This window comes from Rhinolophus sinicus, chromosome 16 (genome assembly GCF_057876585.1).
Source record: "Rhinolophus sinicus isolate RSI-liver-muscle chromosome 16, RSI-T2T, whole genome shotgun sequence".
NCBI classification, from domain to species: Eukaryota; Metazoa; Chordata; class Mammalia; order Chiroptera; family Rhinolophidae; genus Rhinolophus; species Rhinolophus sinicus.
The window spans coordinates 142,109,904-142,132,349 of NC_142516.1; the positions used below are offsets into that span (position 1 = coordinate 142,109,904).

At 38.6% G+C, this 22,446-nt stretch overlaps 1 long non-coding RNA gene across 1 annotated transcript in view; it reads right to left on the reverse strand.

Moving 5' to 3' along the window:
- Positions 1 to 22,446, reverse strand: part of LOC141571021 (uncharacterized) — a 264,504-nt gene that overhangs the window by 49,109 nt on the left and 192,949 nt on the right. The gene's annotated exons all lie outside the window — the stretch shown is intronic.

Here is a 22,446-nt window from a genome sequence, read left to right on the forward strand (position 1 = left end):
TGCAATACTAGATGGCACAAGGATGTAGAACATACTTATAACTGCACAGGTATGGGTCTTAACTTCCAAATGAGAAATAGCTTGCATATTAAAGAACTGGATTTACCCTCTCTTGTAGCAGTGGTTTTCAAATTGTGGTCTCCAGATCAGCAACGGCAGTAGCACCTGGGAACTTGTGAGAAATGCAAATTCTTCTGGTCACTGCAGATCTACTGAGTTAGAAATTCTTATGGTGAGGCCCAGCAATCTGCATTTCAACAAGTGCTGCAGGCGATTTTGATGCACACTAATGTTTAAGAACCACAGTTCTACAGCAGCACTTCTCAAAGAATAGTTGTAGGACCCTGGGAATCTCTGAGACCTTTTCAGGCTGCAAGGTCAACTACTCTTGTAAAATACTAAAATGTTATTTGCCTTTTATATTGTGTTAACATTTGCCCTCTTGATATAAAAGCAAACACGAATGGTATTGCTGATTCCTTACAAGATAGTGGCACCAAACTGTATTAGTAGTCAATATTTTTTTTTTTTTGTCATCACAGGCATGCTAATTTTTTAAAATGGTTATTTTACTTCAATATGTTCTTGATTACATAATAAAAAAGTTTTTATTAAACCTGACTGTTAGTAGGTAATTTTCATTATTCTGTGTGATGAAATGGAACGTATGCATGAAGCACTTTTGCTGCAAATCAAAATAAGATGGTTTTGTGAAAGAAAAGTACTAATGATATTGAGTTGTGAGCTAAACTCGCAGCTTTTTTTCCCCATGGAACAATGTTGTTACTTGAAAGAACAACTGATAGACAAACTATTGCAATTTAGACCTGGTATCTAGCAGATATTTTCTCCAAAATGAATTAAGTGAGTCTATCATCACACACACACACACACACACACACACACACACACGCACACAAATTTGACAGTATATGTTTGTCATGCAGGGACTCTGGTCCTGCTTCCCACACAAAAATGCAGGACATGGTGAGGCCAAAAAGGAACACCAACAAAGCCATAGATAGGGGAGTCATACCACTATATTCTCACTGGCGGCTGCATTGGAAACACAGTGAGCAAACATCCGCCAGTACCCAACAGGGGGTCTTCCCACACCCGTCTCGCTGGCAGCCGGGCGAGACACAGCAAGTAGGATCCACATGATGTGCAATCCGCCGGCCACTTCTCTGCCTGAGAACCAAGCAACCAACCAGCGTAGCCATGGCAGTTATATCAGTGGCCAATGGCTAACTGGTTACAACTGATGGCCAACCAGTCACAGCCGATGGCCATCCACTACCTGAGCCAGCACCTTTCCACGTGAGGCCGAGAGCCTGGAAACTGCTCTCTGGGACTCTGTCCCCACGACGTTGCCAAACATTGAATTTAGAGCAAAACTTAGAACTTTGGGCACCTGGTGTTTGCCGTTATGAGCTTAACAGTTTTCCAACACTTAAAGAGTCTTCTGATTAGATCAGTGATGATAATAACAAACGTGATTTTTTAAAAAAATGTCACGTATGAATGTTTATGCACCAGTAAAATATCCAACCAAGCACAAGCTAAACCAATGGCTTTTATAGTAAGAGCACGTGGAGAGTGCAACGCTACCATCTCAGTACCGTTTTACCTGACCTTTCCAAGAACACTTCTGCTGAGTTTTGCTGAAGTGTCACACAACATCCAGAATTATCTGGAAAAGCTATTGTAGTACTCTTCCCTTCTTAAACCTCATATCTGTGTGAGACCAGATCTTTTTCCCCCTATACTTAAGCCAAGACAATAGATCACAATAGACTGAATACAAAAGCAGATATGATAATCCAGCTGTCTTTTATTAAGCCATACATTAAAGAGGTTTGCAAAATGGCTTCAATGTCATGCATCTCATATTTTTATGTGTTGGAAAATATGGTTGTTTTCATCCGTATATGTATGTTGTTTATCTTTGCATATAGTGTTTCATTATTGTTACTCTTTAAAGAACTAGTGAGTGAATATGTTAACAATTTTTCTATCTTAAAATCTATTATTATAAATATTCATAATTATAACCTACATAAACAAAAGAACTTTGGGCTCCCCAGTAAAGGTCACCTTCTTTGGAGAAGTGCCTCCTGTCAGAGCAAAGCCATTGGGGACATCGGTTTCATGATGGAAACATTTCCTGCCATGTTCCCTTGTCCTCCACCTAGAAAAGTCTCTTCTGATTTTCAGGACCTAACCTTCAGATGACCCTCTCTGGGAAGACTATACCTTCTCCTGATACCCCACTCGAACTGCTCCAATCCCTCTTAAGGCTTCTGCAGTAGCACAGATTCCTATTTGTTTGGGCCATTGTTAATAAAACTTGCTACTCTTGAAGTCAACATCATTCTTTACTAATAAAAAGTCTGTCTTTCTCCCATCAAAGGAGTATGGAATCTTTGGTCCAGGGCAAGTACATATACATGGTGTCATCATGACACAGCATTTTTCCTCTTCCTTCTCCCAGTGTCTCAGTTTTCATATTTAGGATCATAAGTTGGCCTGTGAAACTTCCAGGCATTACATCAACACTCCAGGGAGCAGGAGGGGAAAAGGTGATGGATATTCTCCTGCAAGACTTGCTCTCTTCTTCAGAAAGGGATGTCTTCTCCAGGAACTTTCGCTTGCCTCTTGCTAGCCAGAACTGGGCCATGTGACTAACCCAGCCTGCAAGGAAGGCTGAAATATTGAGGATTTTACCTTCCCAGACATTCCAGGAGAGGAAGGTAAAAAGGAAAGAAAGGGTTGAAATGGTTTTCAGAGAGTGAATCCATAGTCTGGCACATGCGTCTATTAGTGCACCAATCATTTCCTCTTGCATGTCTTCCACATGGCATCACGTCCTCCTCCACAATGAAGAGCTGTGTAACTTTCTGTCTTTATCGCTATGCTTAGCTCAGTGCCTGGCTACATTGTCTTAGTGAGTCCATTCACGAATATCCCATTTTAAAGTTATAACACTATTAATTATTCCCACCTTTGACCCGCCTAGCCTCTTTCCTGCTTATTATTTTTTCAATAGTTAACATCTAATATACTCTAAACATATATACACATACACATATACATATATACATATATGTATGTTTACATATTTGCATATATGCAAGAGGAAAGAATTCTTTCTTCTAACTACACCCACTACAATACCAACTCAATGATGTAGGCATTTCTCTTCTTTGACTTATTGCCATATCCTCAGCACCTAGTATAGTGTACAACATGCAGTAGGAACTCAACAAATACTTGTTAAAGAAATAAATGACTGTGATGAATGTTTGTGGAAGACAGGAAAAAAATGAAGGGAAGAAAGAAGAGAAAGAAGAAAGGCAACTTCATAGAAACCTGTGACTTTTTTCCAAACCAATATTTTATAAACAATTATTGATGGAAAATGATTTTACAAGAGATAAGAAGTGTCAATCTACCTTCAACTTACTGCCAACTTGTGAATTACATGACATTTCTCTGTATTACTGCCTTTTGGAACACAACAACCCACTAACTTTCAGAGGTTTTACAACTAAATGAGATTATATGACTCAATGTAGTCATATATTTATACTCAGAATAAATATTATATAAGTTCAAGATGTTATCATTATAATTATTTTATTTTGCTTGCATTGCTTTGAATCATACTTTGCAGGCAATTGACACTTTGTAATGACTCACCACAAAGCAATAAGCCACCTTTCGAAATCTAAAAGACAAGTTTTCTCAAAAATATACATTTCTGAAAAAAATTCATACTATGAATATCACATTTCTTTCTTTGGAAGATGCCATTTGAAATTCTGATAACTGACATAGACCTTCACACAGGCTTGATTTGCTATTTTTTATAGAAGAAAACCTTCTGAGGATATGATAGCTGCTCTCAGAATGAAGAGTAATTGTATAAATACTTCATGTTTACAACGGAGAATTGCTGGTTTGTCACATAGACATGCAACACTGCTGTTCTACACTGCAGTACATCAGAAAAGATTTAATAATAATTTCTAAACTAATACTAATTGTGACTGACAATATACTGTAGGGTGTGATTGTTGAAAAATTCCAAGAAGTGATAGTTTCAATTCTACATTCTTTTAAACAAGTAAAATACATAAGACTGCTCAACAGTTAGAATGAAACTTATGCCAAAAAAATTCCAAATTCCAAGCAAGTATTTTTTCATTAATCATTATAAACAGGTGGCAGATAGATAATCTTATTTCACTGTTCAAGATGGGGAAACAAAAAGAAAAAGACCATCAAATATGGAGCCAATAGGAGACTGCTAATGATAGTTACCTGGTACTTACATGTCAACTTCTATTTTGAAAACCCTTTACACAATTTCACTAGAATGGTTCTGCCTTTTAAAATAGTGATTATCAATATTTATTTTTACAAACTTCTAAAGTAATAATCATCCCATGGCACTCAAAGATTTGGCTCCAAAATGCTCAAAAAGATTTTGGACTCAGCTTAGAAAATAGAAGCTAACTTGATTTTAGTTTTATGATTCTGTGAAATCTTAAAAATAAAATTCTGCACTGATATTTTATTGTACTTTTAAGAAAATGGAATGCTTAATTTCTCATTTTCCCCATTACCATCAATGTTTGGTAAAATGTGAGGCAATAGATAAAATGGAAGGCAATAGGGCATCACAGCCCTGTAGGACATCGGGAGTTAATTATGTGAGTTGTGTCAATCAACAAACAAAGGGTGGAGCCAGAAGTGACAACATTTATGTGAGAAGCGAAGTTTTTTTAAAACAATTTCCAGTACTGACTGTGGCATAAATATTCATGCATCACTCAGTACCAGTATCAATAATACTTTTGAGGATAAGGAGGCTATTTCTTATAGGGGTAAAAGCTGGGAAAGAGATTGGGCAAAAGAAAGAACTCATTTGAATGGTTGCCCAAGTCTACATCAGAGTCAACAAGAGGATTTTGTTACAATACCAGAAAAGGCACCAACCGCACTGAGAAGGCTGCTGTAATCACGGGAAGGTAAGTGCAGCAAGAAACTGCTTGTTTCCATGAATAATTTATTTAATTAGGGGCTGACACAGACTCTAGAGAAAACCCTAATGATTTGCCATTCAAAAACAGAAAGATGGAAGAGGGACGTGCTGGTGTTAAGTTTTCCTTCAAGGCTTTAAAAGCTGAAATGAGGCAATTTCCTGTGGAGACCCTCTGATCTCTGATATCCTGGAGTACATGTGGGTCCTGATTTCCAACCTGGCCTGGCTTTCACTGAACGTTGAAAGCAGGCCAGTGTGTCTGCTGGATGTCCATGTGAGCGGGTCACGGCCTCCTTCAATTCATCTGTAACACTGGCAAGAGGGTGAGTCCCACAGGCACTATTGCTGGGCTCTGGGCTTGTTCTACCCGGATCCTGGTGTGAACAGGAGCATGAACATGTCTCAGTGTGGATGCTCATAGCTTCTACTGTTCATTGTTGGAAGGGTGAGTAAAGCTTTCGAATGTTCCACTGTACTACCTGCCCTCTAAGAGAGAGGGCTTGTGGCTATATTCTAATGAATCATCTCAGTTGGCATCTCATTTCCAGTGCTGGTAAGTATTTAATGCATATGAATGAGAATGGGGGCTTATGCTATTAAAAGTAGGCTTCCTTTAATTAGAATTTTTTATACTCCAGTCTCCTAGTTTATGAACTCTTGTGATGGAAGTACCTTCTTTTAGATAATTGCTTGGAATGAGTGAATACCCTAATATTTATTTAGCAAGGGTGTCAATGAATTATGAATGGAAGCAAATAGTTCCATTGGGCAGGTATGCTAATTAATAAAGCCATTTTCCCATGGTTTTGTGCATGCAACAGCAGTACCAGGGCTCTATGGCAGTGTAACTGATGCACAGAACAGACGGTAGACGTATTCCTGGAAAAAGAACAAGGCACAGGGGATGAGAGCTAGCTGGACTCTGGAACAACCCCTTTTGATTCTCTGAAAGGCTTTCCTCCCTGCCTCACCACTAAGACCTGGACCATATCAATGCATTTGTATAAAACAGCCTTTCCCCCAAGATCTGATAGTTTAATCTCTAGCACTTGCTGACAATGGCTTAAGAGACAACCTCTCCTAGGAATTCTCCTGGGAGGTAAATATTCTTAAACTACAAACAGGGCCAGCCTATAGCTAGTATGCTCCTGTTGCCTAACAATTGATAAAACATTCAAACATCTCCATACTTATTGGTAAATAGCAACTGCTCATAAGCCCTAGACCCCACGCTTAGATCATGGAACACTTTCACCTCCAGTAACTGAAGAATGTCTGGCCTCTCAAGAGTCTTTAGGTCCAGCTCCAGATATCAGACCTCCCTGTTTTATGTCAGAAATTTCTTGTGCTTCACTGGTTGTTAAATATTTGGAATATGATTTCTGGAGACCCCACTCCATCTTCAAAACTTAAATGCTTGAATTTTACCCACAACAATGCTGGCTGGAATGCTATCGGTGGGCTGCGGGAATGCTGTGGCACCTTTTCATCCACCATATAAGTAACCATCTACCTGGGCAGTCCTGGGAAGAAGAGTGGGAAGAGAACACCATGATGACCTTGAAATACATTAAGTGTTGGTGCAGCAGGAACATGAAGCAACACTAAGTCCCTCAGAAGGTTCAGTGTTTTGGGTTTTGTTGTTGTTGTTTTTAATAAATCTTAGCATGATTATGTTGTTAGTTGTTTTGATAAGTGCATGCTTTATGTCACCTAATCGTCACAACACTCACATGAGTTAAGGTGTTATAAAGTACATTTTACAGATGAGTACAATAGTTTTGCCTCTCTTAAAAGGAACATGGGATGTCATCCTTCTTGTAAGATGGCTCCAAGATTTCTGCCCCCTTGAGTATACACTGTATATAATCCGATCCCTTTGACCATGAACAAGACCTGTGAATATGATGAAATATCACCTTAATGACACTAGATTCTGTTTTATGGTAAAAGAGAAGAGATTTGCAGACATCATTAAGATCCCTAATCTGTTGACTTTAAATTAATCAAAATGGAGATTATTTTGAATGTGTCTGACCTAGTCAGGTAAGCACTTTAAAAGAGAGGACAGTCATCTGAGACAGAGGAAGTCAGAGAGACTCAAAGTAGCAGCTAACAGTCTCTTACTGGCCTTGAAGAAGGAAACTGCCCCCGTGTGGAAAGGACAGGTGGCAGAGAATGGCAGGCAGGAGCTGAGGACCACAGTCCCACAACCACAGAGAATCACATTCTGCCAACCAGTGCACTTGCATGAGGACCTTGATCTGGCCTCAGATGAGATCACAAGCTCAACTGACACTTTGATTTTCACCCTGATGAGAACTGGAGATGGAGACCCAAGTAGCTTTGTCCATACTTCAGACCCCTGGAAGCTGTGAGAAAATAAATGTGTGTTGTTTTAAATGCTAAATGCGTGGTCATTTGTTATGCAGCAGTAGGTAGATAATTCTAGGCCTCTGGACATCTCAGAGGTTATCCACATGAAGATTTTATATAAATACCAAAAGACAGTTCATAGGAAATACATGAGGTAATCTTTAACCTGCCTAATAGTAGGCAACCTATATTAGCCCAAGGGTCAATGCATACCAGGTGTTGGTTAGTTAATCGACTGAGAGATACCAGCATTTAACCTCAATGTTAATCAGAGAAGCTCAGGTTTAAATTCAATCTGGCATATACTTGATGTCTACTGCATGTCAATCAGCAACCTAAATGATGTTGACATTTCCATAGCAGAAAAATAAATGGAATAGTTGTATACTTCATGGAATGTTAAAGACTATGTAACTGTGTATTATGATGAAGTTAGGATAAACCTAGTTAAAATATATCTTAAGGGGCAGGGTGACTGAGAGCATCTTCATCTTCCTTTCCTCATAAGTCATTGGGTTAAAATGACACTTGTTTGGGGCAATCTGAAAGTAGGCCAAAGATACCTGAGTCTTTCCATTTTGATTCAATACCATTGTACAGAATCTACTTAGGATGATTCAAGTAATTATTTTCTCTTAAGGCTGCTGTAATGGATATAAACAGCATCACCAAATATGGGAATCAGAACCATCAAACATTTTCTATATTGTACTGAATCTGGTTTGAAGCCTAGAGACATGACATCTATCTGGTATCGGTCATCATGAGGAGCCCACCATGAGGAGTCTCCAGCAAGAGGAGACTGAGGCTGCTAAGCTCTGAAACTTGGAAAAAGATACTCTAGCCTTTAAAGCAGCGTTGAAAATTCAGTTGCTCATTGTTCAACATGAGTTTTCCTTTAAGACTGGAAACTCCTCTCACTACATAGCTAACATGGAAACAGGATAGTTGTGCTGCAGAGCCAGTACGCTTGCTTTTGGGGTTCTATCTGCCAGAATCCTCCTGGTACCCTATTATAACCCCACCTAAGACAACTGGATAATCCACAAACATCATGTTCTGCTAATGGTTTAGAGGTAGAAGGGGGTTAGAGATGCCTTCCCAACCTTGCTACCAAACCAGGTTCCTTCAGGGACTAGACATGGAGAGCTTTTAGCAATCACGCCTGGACAACAGGCATAAACCAAGACTGCAGACAAATCAGGTCTTGGGGTCACCTTCATTATGAAGGTCATTCATAATGAATTATGATTCAGCAAAACTCAGCCATGCTTGCAGGCATTTGGTGGCAAACACAGCAGACAACAACCTGTTACATGAGCTGTAAGGTTCCAGCTCTTGCCTTTTGGTGCTCTGACAAATCATGCACTAAAGATTCATTTCAGACAAATGCAGTAGTGTTGTGGTGGCAGGATTCATGACACCAACCAAGTGACTGTGAATCTCCTGACCAGCAACAACAGGGGACAGTTCAAGATTTTCGTGCCTGGGATATCACCCTTAAGGTTAGAGGGTGAGGGTTCTGCTAGGTCCTTAGAGCCTGTGCATGAAGACAAGGAGGAACTCCAACATACTTGGGCCAACTCATGGGTCTTGAGTGCCAGTGTTGTGGATTGGATTATGTCCCCACAAAAATGATGTATTGGAGTCCTAAACCCCGGTACCTCGAAATGTGACTTGATTTGGAGAGAGGGGTTTTATAGAGGCAGTCAAGTTAAAACGTGGTCATCAGAGTGGGGGCTAACCCAACATGGCTGGTGTCCTTATGCAAAGAGGAAATTTCGACCCAGAGACAGACATGCACACAAGGAGAACGCCATGTGAAGATGAAGGCTGAGATTGGGGTGATGCTTCTATAAATCAAGAAATACCAAAGATCACCAGCAAAGCCCCAGAAGCTGGAAAGAGGCAAGGAAGTATTCGATCCAGAGCTTAAGAAACCATGGTCCTGCTGATACCTTGATTCATACTTTTAGCCTCCAGATTATGAGGCAATAAAAATCAGTTGTTTTAAGTCACCCAGTTTGTGGCACTTTGTTACAGAAGCCCTAGGGAACCAATACAGCCACATTCACAAACAAATCAATTGTCACAATTAATGTGATCATATTTTGAAAAAGGAGGGTGTACCCACAGGGCTCCAAATTCCAAGTAACTGAACATACAAAGGTGTATACCAATGGTAGGAAAGGGAAGAACGTAACTGTGCAAAAGGGGAAATTTACCAAGCGAGTAAGGAGACATGAAAATGAGTGACAGGAAACAATTACTCCATTAAGATACATCCCCCTTAGCCACTTTCCAGCAAACATGCATTGTTCAGGATTTTTCCATCTTGGGACAGACTGTGTAATAGTAGCACAGGCCTCCCTAGAATATACAAGCTGTGCAGGTATAGTCTTGTCAGGGCAAAGCCAAAATTGCACCACGCTCTGTCACACAGACCCACCTTCCTGAGTAGGATTTCTTTCCGTCTCTGGAAGTCACTGACATCCTAGGCCTCCACCCTCAGTGATTGCCCTACACACTTGTCACCATCATTGCGGTCTCCCTCCCACCAGGGTCCCCTCATTCTCAGCAGGTGACCTTTCCTCACACTCACAGGAGTGTCGAGACCCCACTGAAATCCACCCTCACTTTCCATCCCTTCTCTTCGAATAAAGAAATTAAGGATGAAACCTTTTCTCTTACCCTCTTGTCAGGAAAGAAAGTACCACTTCACTTCTCCTAGAGCAACCTCTCGTTATTCATTTTTCCAATAAATACCTGTTGATTTTCTGCGCTGCTCTGAGCACTATAAATACAAAATACTTCTACACCCTGGGAATTTACAGCTCTTTGGAAAAGACAGAAAAACTGAAGAGAGAGAGAGCAAGAGCGAGAGCGAGAGAGAGAGAGAATGCAGATTGGTTTTAAACGAAGGATACAATGGAAGCATTTCTTCTCTACACCTGAAATATAATTTTTCATCAGGTGACCTAGATCCTCTCCCCTCTTGTGTTTTCTAAGCCACTCTATCAATTTCCTCTACTTTCTCCTTTATTCATTTTACTTTATGATTTTACTGCTTTTTTCTCTCATTAAAAACTTGATTCCTACTCATTATTTTATAACATATAAATAAGGAAAATATTCCAACTTCAGAGGTTAACCCATGTGTTTTACATTTTGATTTATATCCTGCCAGCCTGCTTCTAGAGATAGATAAATATTTTTAATTGAATCATACAATACTTACAGTTTTGAAACATTTTTCTTTTGCTTAATACCATATCTTTTATATCACTACATAAACTCCCTTCACACGTTGTACATGCATGTCAAATTATTTAATCCTATTGTTATAGAGTTGTTTTCCAGATTTTGCTAATGAAAACAACACTGATGAACATCTATCCGAGTATGCAAATCTTTTTCACATCTCTGATTATTTCCTTTGGAATTTCTGGATCCATAAATACAAAGTTATAATTATCATAACTCATATGGCTAAAGATCCATGCAAAGATTTTTTCCCAGCAATTTATTCCACCACAAGCAGTTTAAAGACTATTATCTTTTATTTGTTTTTTGAATTGAAATTTATTGGAGTGACAATGGTTAGTAAAGTTACATAGGTTTCAAGTGTACAATTCTGTAATACATCATCTATATATCACATTGTGTGTTCACCAGCCAGACTATTCTCTTTTAATTGAAAGGAACCATGACCTATTTAATTTATTAAATACTAGGGAGAGGGTGAGAGTATTATAAAGATACCTAGGAAAGGAAGCCTAGAGAAAATAAAATTGTTAGACAACAGAAAAGACAAAGATTATAAAGAGACCATTCTCAATGACCCTAAAAATTAAAATTCGAAGTTTATACATCTCCCTGGATTTCCGTTATACTTATCCACCAGGGCTACGATTCTATTATTCTCTGCATGTTCCTTTCTAGCTATGTCCACTTCAGTCTTTCTCTGGTGGTGGTTACTTAGTGCTTCCATTGCATCTGTATGCTTCTTTATCCCCACCCCCAGACCCCCTGCACTTAGAGTTTTCACTTCTGCAAAACGTGGGCTTATCATGACACAGTTTGAACATGGCTCCTCCTCCACTGCCCAGCCTAGCCCTGCTCCATTTATATTTGCCTTCTTTTTTCCTTTTTCTGAAGCACATCCCCAGGCTATGGATACCATTTACATGAATAACAAATCACTTCCCCTACTCTCTTCTGCTTTCTAGATCTTGTGTCTAACTGATTGCACTATGAAGTGGTACTTACATGTATCTTAAGTCATACTCTGTTTTCTCTATTCTGGATGTTAATAACTTCATTGTCACCTACCCTTCCAAACTTGCAACCTCTAACTTATAGATAACAACCAACTTGTATCCATTCTCCTGTGAGTTCTTAATGTTTGGCACTCTATTCTACTCACTCTAACACTGTATGACCCTGGTATTTTCCCCCTGAACTATTATTAAAAGAGTTTCAATCAAGATTCACTGACAATAGTTTTTTTTCTGACTTCCAAACATGCATAGTTCAATCCCTTTATCATATCATCGTAAAAAAAAAAAAAAAATCTTTCAAAAAATAATTGATCAGATAACTCCTATGTTTGTAATATTCTGTTGGCTTTCCAGAATACAAAATGTAAACTCTGTGCAACAAAGACCTTGACCTCAGCTCCCGTCTGGCATTCTCCAGGCATCTATTTCCACTCAGCATCATGTGCTGCGTCTCTGCCACATTCCTCAGACTTGTTGGTTTCTTCCACAAGTCATACCTCATGACTACCATCCATACCCTTCTCACACCCTTCTTTGCTGGGAAAACTCCTGCTAAAGACTCAGTTCAAATTATACCTCCCTAATGGAGCTTTCCCTGGCACTACAGGCAGAAATTTGGTTACCCTCTGTGTTTATTTATAATTATATTCATTTATCTATTTGTGACGACCATGCTATTTTATAATGTGTTTCTCACACATATCTCTCCTACTGAATTTTAAACTCATTTACCTTTCTAACAAGGAGCATGATATCTATCACAGAGCAAAATATTCAGGAGATTTAATAAATGATTGGATAGCTAAAATATAATAAAATACTACAGGCAGATAAAAAAATTTAAACATGTGTGTTGAACCAAACCTCATTATTTGAACCTAAATGTGTGATATCTGGTTTATATAATTATATGGACACATGGTTCAGGAATAACCACTAACAAGGGGTACATTTCTGCCTCCTCAAAAAAATAGGCAGCAGAGCTAAGGTTTGCAGCAGTTCGAGAAGAATGCGAGTTCACAAATACTTAAGAAGATAACCAATGTAGCTAGCAGGTCCTCTCAGAGATTAAGCAAGGTTAGAGGTCACTTGTATTTAAAAATGAGGAAATACCCAAACAAAACTATACAATTTGCAATATTTCAAAACTGTCCTTCAACGTACCAAGAATCGTTCGACACACACAATGAGTGCTTATGTTATACCATGTAAAGTCTAAATTTGAGGCCCTCTTTTAAGATGGGACCTGGACTAAGTGAACATACTGACTAGGCTTCACTTGCAGGGAACCATTTATTCATGTATGTGTAACTATTGCTGTGTGTTTGCCAAGAACGAGCACTGTGCAGGGTTGGGGGATACAGTGATACATGAAGCAGACAAGATCCCTGACCTCAGGAAGCTTTCGTTCTCATGGCAAGGAGACAATAAAGAAGCAAAATATAAATGATTTCAGAGTGAGCAGGTGTGAGAAAGAGAATAAATAGGATACTCAGCAAATAAACAGTGAGTCGCCGAGGTGGGTGCTGGGCAACATTAGACAGGCCAGACAAGGCCTTCTTAATGAATGGTACTGGGAGTTTGCCCTGGATGCCAATATAGAACCAGCCATGAGAAAATGGGAAAGAGCTCCCCTGGCAAAAAGAGCAATCTGTTCAGTCTGGAACATGCCCAGGGCATTTGAGGAACAGAGGAAAGACTCAAGGAACAGTGTGTCTGCAGCGTAAGGGAAAAGGCTGTGTGTGAAATGAGCCATGTGGCAGACCCTAGCTGGCGGTGCTATTGAGGAAATGGGGAAGACCGAGATTCTACTACACATTCACTTGTTTACTGTGTGCTTCTGCCCTAGAATGTCAGCTTTGTAAGGACAGAAAACCTGTCTTCTTAACTTCCATATGCCCAGTCTGGCATCGAGCAGTGCTCTATAAATATTTGTTGACTGACTGAACGAATGAATGAATGAATGAGAGAGATTGGGCATGGCAGGATTTCCAGAATTCTGTTTCAATGTTTTAAAAATGAGATGCCTACTAGAATTTCAATGGTGATAAACAGATCTAAAATGTACTGAGTGCAGTAGATCCTTGAATAACATCCTTTCATTCACTGTTGTTTCATTATAACGTCGATGAGATGCCCTAGGAATTTAACTCTTATTTATATCAATTAGCCTGTGGTAAAATTAGTGTTGTTGTACCATTTCACTTAAAGTCATAGAACCTGTGGACGATGTTAAGTGAGGACTTACTTTACTTACTATGGACCAAGCATGTTTTAAGCATTTTATATATATTAACTCATTAATCTTCTTAACATATCAGAGGTAAGTATTATTGTGTTAATCCAACTAATGAATAGGAAGCAGAGACACAGAGAGTAACTTACACAGTAGCACATGACACTGGAGGTGGAAGCACTCAGGCAATCCTAACCCTTCTCTCATGCTGCCACCTCTTGGATGGCTATGTAGATGGCTGGGTAGATGAGCTTAGAACTCAGGATTGGGTTTGGACTAGGAGATGTCAACAGAAGTCATCTACACAGAGATGCTGGTCAAACCAAGGGATCCAATTTGACAGCCAGTGCAACATGTATAAAATGAGACATCAGTTCCACCAACTACATGATGGAAGCACTGTACACACATCTCATTTAATCTGCATTATGGACAAAGTAGTTACTTCATCCATGCTCTATGGATGAAAAAAACTGAGATGCAGAAAGCTTAAATAACCTGACCAAAGCCAGATGCCTAGAGAATTTGAACCCTGGGGAGTCTCATGCCTAGGAGAACTGAGCAAAACCAAAACGGTTTATTATTCTGTGGAAATTAGAGACATGAGAAACATTTTTTCCCCCAAGAATCCTGGCCTGGACTGAAAATATGAGTGTCTCAGGTTTTCCTGTGGTAACAATAACAGGATCTCTGGCTCAGTCTGCCACTAGAGAACTGAGAGATTGTCAAGTTCTTAAGACCTTCCTGAATTGGACAGAGATTTGGGGGTTACTATGGTGTCACATAAGGTGCCCCCTGGCCACCATGTTGGGGTTTCTCCTCCCCATAAAAATCACCTGGGTCTTTGGTGGTTGCCTCCTGTCTGTGGCTGAAATCCAGAAATAGGCTGTTGGACTCAGCCTTCTGTGGCTGGCACTGACTGCACTGCTAAGCCCCTCACCTTCCATGCTCTATTCTGAATTCCAGTGTGCAGCTGGTCCCTCATGAGTGGTGGGGATCATGGTAGCAGAGACGCCATCTTTCAGGTCTGCTTCATTCTGTCCACAGGGCATAAGGAAGTGCTTCTCTCTGCTGTGGTAACTTTTGGAGATTTCACGTGTTTTCTTTTCTCTTTACTTACCCTCTAAAAAGCCTTTCTTACCCTAGAATCCTGGTGTGGGTCCAAAGGGCCTGTCCTAAGTGGGAAGTCAATCTGATGACATATAGTTTCTCAAGATCACCTCTCTACTTCTTTGCTTTATTCTAATCATAACCCATAGCCCTTAGGCCCCCTCAAAGCTACTTTGGTGAGTGGCTTCCCATAATGCAAGTAGGTTCTGGAGAGACTCTGGCCCTTCATTCTTATATGGCTGTGTCTGAATCTACATTATCAACAGAGCTTAGCCTCCCATACAAAGACCCCTATAACCAATTCTTCAGGAGGAAAAAAAAGCAAAAATGGAAATTGTTTCAGTGGACTATTTATTGTTTAAATATAAAAGTGCTTATTTGTGTTACTTCCTTATTTGCTTATCCCCAATCAAAATGGTATTTTTGAACTTAAGAAGCCAAATCTGAAAGTGTGTTGCTAAGAGAAGAGGCACAAAAAAAATAGAAAGTACAAATAAATTCCCAAGGCTGTTGCCATTAAAATCTCTCCAACTTTTCAGAGACTGGTTACTAGGGTTATTATGCAGGGTCCAACTGACCAATAGGGTATTTCTGAATCTCCACAGATTGAGTGGATAGAATGGCATACTCAATAATAAAATTGGTTCCTTTGGTAGGTTTATAAGCATATAAATTTAAAATGACACTAAAGAAGGATTTTCTATGTTTACCAGAAGGTAGACTAGATTTTTAAAAAGTACAAGCAAATATAAAACTCTTTCCTGGCAGCCCTGGTTGCAGGGACCTTATACTACCAGATAATCCAAACTAATGGTACACAGTCTTTGTACCAAGTCCAAATCATATAAAAAGCCAAGCATTTTCACACTTGAAAGAATTCAAAGAAATCATCTCATTAACCAATGGCATTTATTGGTTTGACATTGGGTGAATTCAGAACGTACTCTGGAATACAAACTATAAGCCACTCACTTTGTAAATCTCTTCTCTCAGAAATAAATAATAAACTGTTTTTTCCTTCATTTCTCCTTCCTTGGAAATTACCATGTAAGAATTTCCACTGGAGAAGACAATCCTTTCCCCTTGAGGAGAATATTATTTCCCCCACCGCCCCCAGCACACCTCCCTCCCCACTCTCATTAAGACAGACATCCTCAAAGCCTGCAATAAGAACTGAGATCTGTAATTACATGTCTTCAAAATAACAGCTTCATAAAAATGACAGATTTGGCCACTCCATCCTGGTGTTCTGTCTACATGACACCAAACAGACAGGTTGGCTAATATTTTCGCTGAATTAATTGATCATACCTGTTACAAAATGTCAAGAACGCCCTAATTTTGCAATGCATCACCCCATGAAGCCTTGAGGGAAGGAGGCAGGTAGGCTGGCTAATCTCCATTTAAAGTTATCACCTGGGAAGTTCAGCGTTGACTTCCTCAATGCCTAGTGCTACTCAGGGACTGGTAACTGATTAGAATATCTCCTTCCTCCTACAATTTCAAGTGCAGGAAACTATTTTAATACAACATGAAGTAAAACTGAAAACAACAGGGCCTTTCTTTCTGACTCTTCACCTTCCCCCCCTTTTCCAATCCTCTCTACACTCCAATCCACTTAATTCCCAGCTCTTCCTGAAGAATTCCCCCTGCCCCTGCCAAATATGTCCTCATTGATCTCTTTCTTCCTTCACATTTCTTGTTCTATTTTTAAAATTGTTTCTTGTGCCAATACTCAAATGCTGCCTTGTGTTGACAGCTTTATGTATATTATTTTTTTCTCAATAATCTCCTTGATTTCAGAAATCATGATTTCGATTTAACTGGGGCCACCGCCCTCTCTTCTTATCTTGTCTAGCCCCATGCACCCCCACAAAATAGCAATTATTCAACAAATAATTACATTAAATTAGGGCTCTTTAAATTGGTAACTTGCAGTTTGTCCTTGTGTTGTATAATGACTGAAGTATACATATCCTTCAACGAAATACATCTTCTCTCCATTTTCTACAATTCTTAAATGGAATTTTTAAAATTCTGAAAATTCATCTAACTGATGGAGTCTCTTCTTCAAGATCCTACCTCTAAAGTGTTTCTGGAATTTAAACAAAAAGTAAATTTAGAAGTTTTCAAGGTCCAGTGCACTACGTTTATTTTCCTTGACTCTGTGCATTGCAACTTCATCACATAATTCTGCTCTTCTTGAAATATATACATTCTACATGAATTACATTATTTTGACCTTTGGCTCACCTTTGAGGAAAAGTTGTTTTAGAAAACTCTTTTTATGTTCACCACATCTGCACCCCATACTTTTGGTTCTATGGAAATAATAAAATTTATTGAAACATTTCATTAACTTTTCATTTTCATTTGTGTTTTTATGTGTATTTGCCATTAAGGTAATTATCCTTAAATTTCTGAAAATTCTTCATTGATGAATCCTCAATATGCCAATTTGCAAGAAGTCTCAGTTATTACAAATATCTTTGGTCTGTTTACTGGCTTTTTCACCGGGTTTAGTCTTGAGTCCAAGCTAAAAATTCTCCCATGTCTCTTAATATTAGTTGACTTACCACTGGTTCAGCTTAACTCTAAACACAAGTTTAGCTATCAAATCACTCTAAAGATAGACTAGGTTTCTTACAGATAACCCATAATAGGGGCTCTTGACCCGAGATCTTTATATTCCCTAGAAATTATAAACAGAATTCTGTGCACTTGGTTATATTTTTCTGGTTGAGGGGTCATATCTTTATCAGATTAGCATAAAGGGCTATAGCTGCAAAAGTAGAGTGAACATTCTAGAAATAGGTGCTGAACCAGGAGCAGCAGCAAGAAAAGCTCCAAGATTTTTGAAATTTCTATTGACATTTTCACCTCCTGTGTTAATAGATGAGGCCTGAATAATGTGATAATATATAATTATCTAGTTTTTAAATGAGGACATATATAGTTATTTCAGAGGGTTTAGGCAGACAAGCAACTTTGATCCCTCAAGGCTTAATTTGACGTAGTCTAAGTTAAGGTTCAGGGGAATAGGAAGAAAGAAAATTGGACTTAGATATGGGCAGTGGTCAGAATAAGAAACATGGATCTCTTCCAGAAAGTTTACATTCTGACATTGGGATGGTCTTAGGGCTCTCGCTACATTCTATCACACTATGAATTTCTCAGACATCATGCATTCATGTGTAAAGTTCAAAAATAAAGATGTAAATTATCTCCCTTTTATAAGTTTTTCCCACCACAATATCAAGTATAATTAAGAGTTAATTCTCAAAGAAGACATCATACAGATAAAACCAAACAAAAAAATATTAAAAGCCCTAGGGGAAGAAAGCAAAGAGAAACACAAAACTATTCTCCTTAAAATCTTTTCACCTCACTGGGACTCAGACCCACATTTTATCCTAGAAGAGGGGATTAAGTTAAATGTTCTCTATGGTCCCTTTCAACTCTAAAATCCTTGGATTTCTGTGATCTTGTGGTTTCATTATTTTTATTTCCAGTTTCAATAAGCAATTTCATCCTCAGCCTGCTGAAAAATTCTGAGCCTGCGTTCCCCGATATAACCCCATGGGGCGTGTGTGTTGTGAAGACCCCTGAGGAATACTTCACCCTTTGCTAACTCAGGGCCACCAGTGGATGAATTTCATGAATACGGTTTGCAAACAAACATGGACACACACAAAGAAGCCTCCTTGCAACATGGCAAAGTGGCTGCAGGTGTGTGCCCACCCCCCACCTCCCAGTCTAGGTAGTTGAAACCAGCGGCAGTGGAATATGGGATTTAATGCAGTGATTGGAAAATGAAAATCCCAGTGCCCATCTAGGGAATAATGTGATTCTGGAGCGACCGAGAATTGTCTAGCAACCTGACATGACAAGACACGTAAGTACAGCCTGGAGATCCATGCTTGCCAATTAAGTCGGCAATTACTGAAGTTGTTTTCTCCTGTCTGGATATGAAGTGATCACAAGAGACACATACAAGGTGAAAGTGGAAAAGCTTGTTCAGAAACACAAGTTTTAATTTGGGGAAATCAGACAAGCATTTTAGAAAGTACCCCTTTGCCCTGTAGTGATGCAAAATAAATGAACATAAAGCAAACGGCCCTCCTCCCCAATTATTTTAGCTTCCCTTGGAATACACAGAATACTTACGCCCGTGTTTAAAAGATAGTTCAAACCCTACAGAGGTTATTAGTATTGCTGGAGAAATAGCGGTCGATAAATGCATTGCCTCAAGAAAAAACGTAAGCACCTAGATTCCATTTCTCTCAGTCCCAGTTACAATGTTATAGGAGGGAAGACAAATATTTGTGGGAGAAGCATTGGTTTTCTTATGTAATAAGAAACTAGAAATTGGTGGATGGGAGAGTATAAGGGAATTAGATTTCCCAGGGGAAGTAAACTAATTTGCAACAATAAAAGCCAATGCATTGCTCTCCCTCTGCCTAAACTAGTCTTCACCTCGCCAAGTCATTGAACTTCCTTCTACTTCTATTCCCTCACACATAAAATGGGAGGAATAATGTTGACCATTCCTTAATCTTTTACAGGAGTGTTATGAAAAAAAAAGAAATTATTCAACAACTATAAAGGTATTTAAGATTCACAAGTGACTGTCCCCTTTAGGTTGTTAATGAGAGTGGCTCCACCATCCCGTGGAGAATACTAATCAGGAATCACAGCCAAGTGCAGTGTCTCCTGGAATCAGGCAGCTTGAACGGAAATATAGGCTAAATAATCTTGTTTTCCACTCAGAACAAAAGGGACTATTTTCCCCTAATCAGTCCTTCCACCTCCAACGTCAGCTTACTAGACATGGGGAGAGTACAGCCTTTCTATATCTGTAGACTAAGCAAGGAGGATAATTGGAAGATATAAGACAAAGAAACAGTTGGGTATGATTATATTTTATATCTGTGACCCTACTACATGTCTTCAGAGTTGATCTTTCTATGTTTATAGCAGCCATTTGCATTGATGATAAAAATACATTTGTTTCAATTCCCTTTGTAACCTTACAATTAGTTGGTAGCACTTCCTGGAACATTGTGTTGAGGAGGATTCCGAGTCTGCACGACTTCTGAAAAGATTCCCATTTTTATCTTGCAACACTAGGCAAATTCTGGGGGATTTTAACCTGGGCAACTCAATGAATTGATTGTAAGAAGTGAAGATCAATGAGAGAAGCAACCAGGCAGAGAAACACCTCCCTGATCCTACAGATAGGGAGTCATACCAACTTGAAATACTGAAGTGTAAGACTAGAGAACTCTTAAAAACCAAGTTTAAAAAAATTCGACTTAGTTATTCTTTTAAAGCTTCCTTTACTATCAAGAATGACTCATCGTTCTTTTCGAAAGCCTTGAGACTCGTGGGCCTAAATAATATTAACTTACCATTTGGACTTTCATTTAACACATCTCTCAGATTCTCATTAGCATTTACAACCATGAAATGAATTCAATTCATTTTTTTTCACAAGCAAGAGTGTATAATTTGAAGGTTTGTTTTGCTACTAAAATAATTATCTACCAATTACCAGTGAGGGGTGGGAGCAGGTTGGGGGAGAAAGGAAAAGACAAACGAAACATTTCATTTAGGAGTTAATTATCTTGCCAGAAGTCACTATGCGTTGGCATGCAATGACCCTGTCAACATGAATTTGTATACCAGGCTATGACATGCCCTTTGCCACTTCAGAGGACCAGAAAGCCACACACACACACACAAAGGGCTTTATTTTAGAAACGCCTTTATCTAAAGAAAATAGTTAATACCAGAAATCTGAAATCTTCAAATTTCCCAGAGGAGTGTCAAAAGTACTGTTTATCTCATACTTATTTTTTTCCACCATGTAATTTTTTTAAAAAGCAGAACCTGTGGATAATTATCATGCCTAGATTTTTTTCATATGTAAAAAAATTCATTTCTCTGCTGATGGGCATTTTTTTAAGACGTCATTTAAGGAACATAAGTGAGGCCTTAGGGGTCTCTCCATCCACAGCTCTGACCAGCCAACTCAGCTGTTATCTTTTAAGCCGACTTTTTAAAACAACTTTATTGAAATATAATTGACATTCAATACACTGTGCATATGTAAAATGCAGATTGTTAAACTTTAACTTATATATGCAATCATAAAACTATCACTACACTTAAGATAATCAGTGTATCCACAACCCCCGAAGTTTCCTCATGCACTTTTGTAATCCTCACTCCTGTCCCTTCCTGTGATGGTTTATTTTATGTGTGAACTTGTCTGGGCCATGGTGCCCAGATATATGGTCAAACACTATTCTGAATATTTCTAAGAAGATGTTTTTTGGGTGAGTGATACTGAAATTAGTAAATGTTTAGTAAAGCAGATTGCCCATTATAATGTGGGTGGGCCTCATCCAATCAGTTGAAGGCCTTAAGAGAAAAGACTGAGATCCTCTAAGCGAGAAGGCATTCTGAAGGCGGATGGCCTTCAATTTGAGCTGCAACATCAGCTCTTCCCTCCAGATTTTAGACAGATACTTTCAAAATCATGTGAGTTGATTCCTTAAAATAAATCTCTCATCTCTATATCTGTCTTTATCTCTACACATCCTGTTGGTTCTGTTTCTCTGGAGATCCATGACTAGTATACTTCCTAATTCCCCACTAGCCCCCCTCCCACTACCTCAAACCCCAGACAAACACTGGAGTGAGATCTGCTTTCTCTCACTGTATATTAGTTTGAATTTTTAGTAACTTTCTACAAATGAAAGAATACAGTATGCACTATTTTATTGTCTGGTTTCTTTCATTCATTGCAATTTGTTTGAGATTCATCAATGTTGTTGCATGTATCCATAATTCATTTTCTATTATTGAGTCACATAGTAATATATATATCTCTATCTCTCTCTCTATATATGTTATAGATAGATAGATATGCTTATATAGATATAGATAGATATGCTTGTATAGCTATGTCTATATAAGCATATCTCTCTCTATATATGTATATATATGTGTATATATATATATATATATATATATATATATATATATATCACAATTTTTTTATCCATTTGTTTGTTACTGAATGTTGGAGTAGTTTCTAGTTTTGGGCTATTACAAATAAATCAATGAACATTTGTGCATATTAGGAGTAGATCAGCTGTGGGGTCATATGGTAGGTATATGTTGCTAATAGACTTTTAACTCTGTGCTGTTCTCTATTATATAATAGAGAGGTCAGAAGCCCAATTTATCATTCTCCTATAAATTCTATCTATGAATTGTGATTTATTTCACCATTATGTCAAATTGAGAGTTCAGCTTAACTTTTTGAATGACTATTTACAGGTGTGTCTTTGAAAGTCTAAGGGAAATACATCTAAACTTTCAAA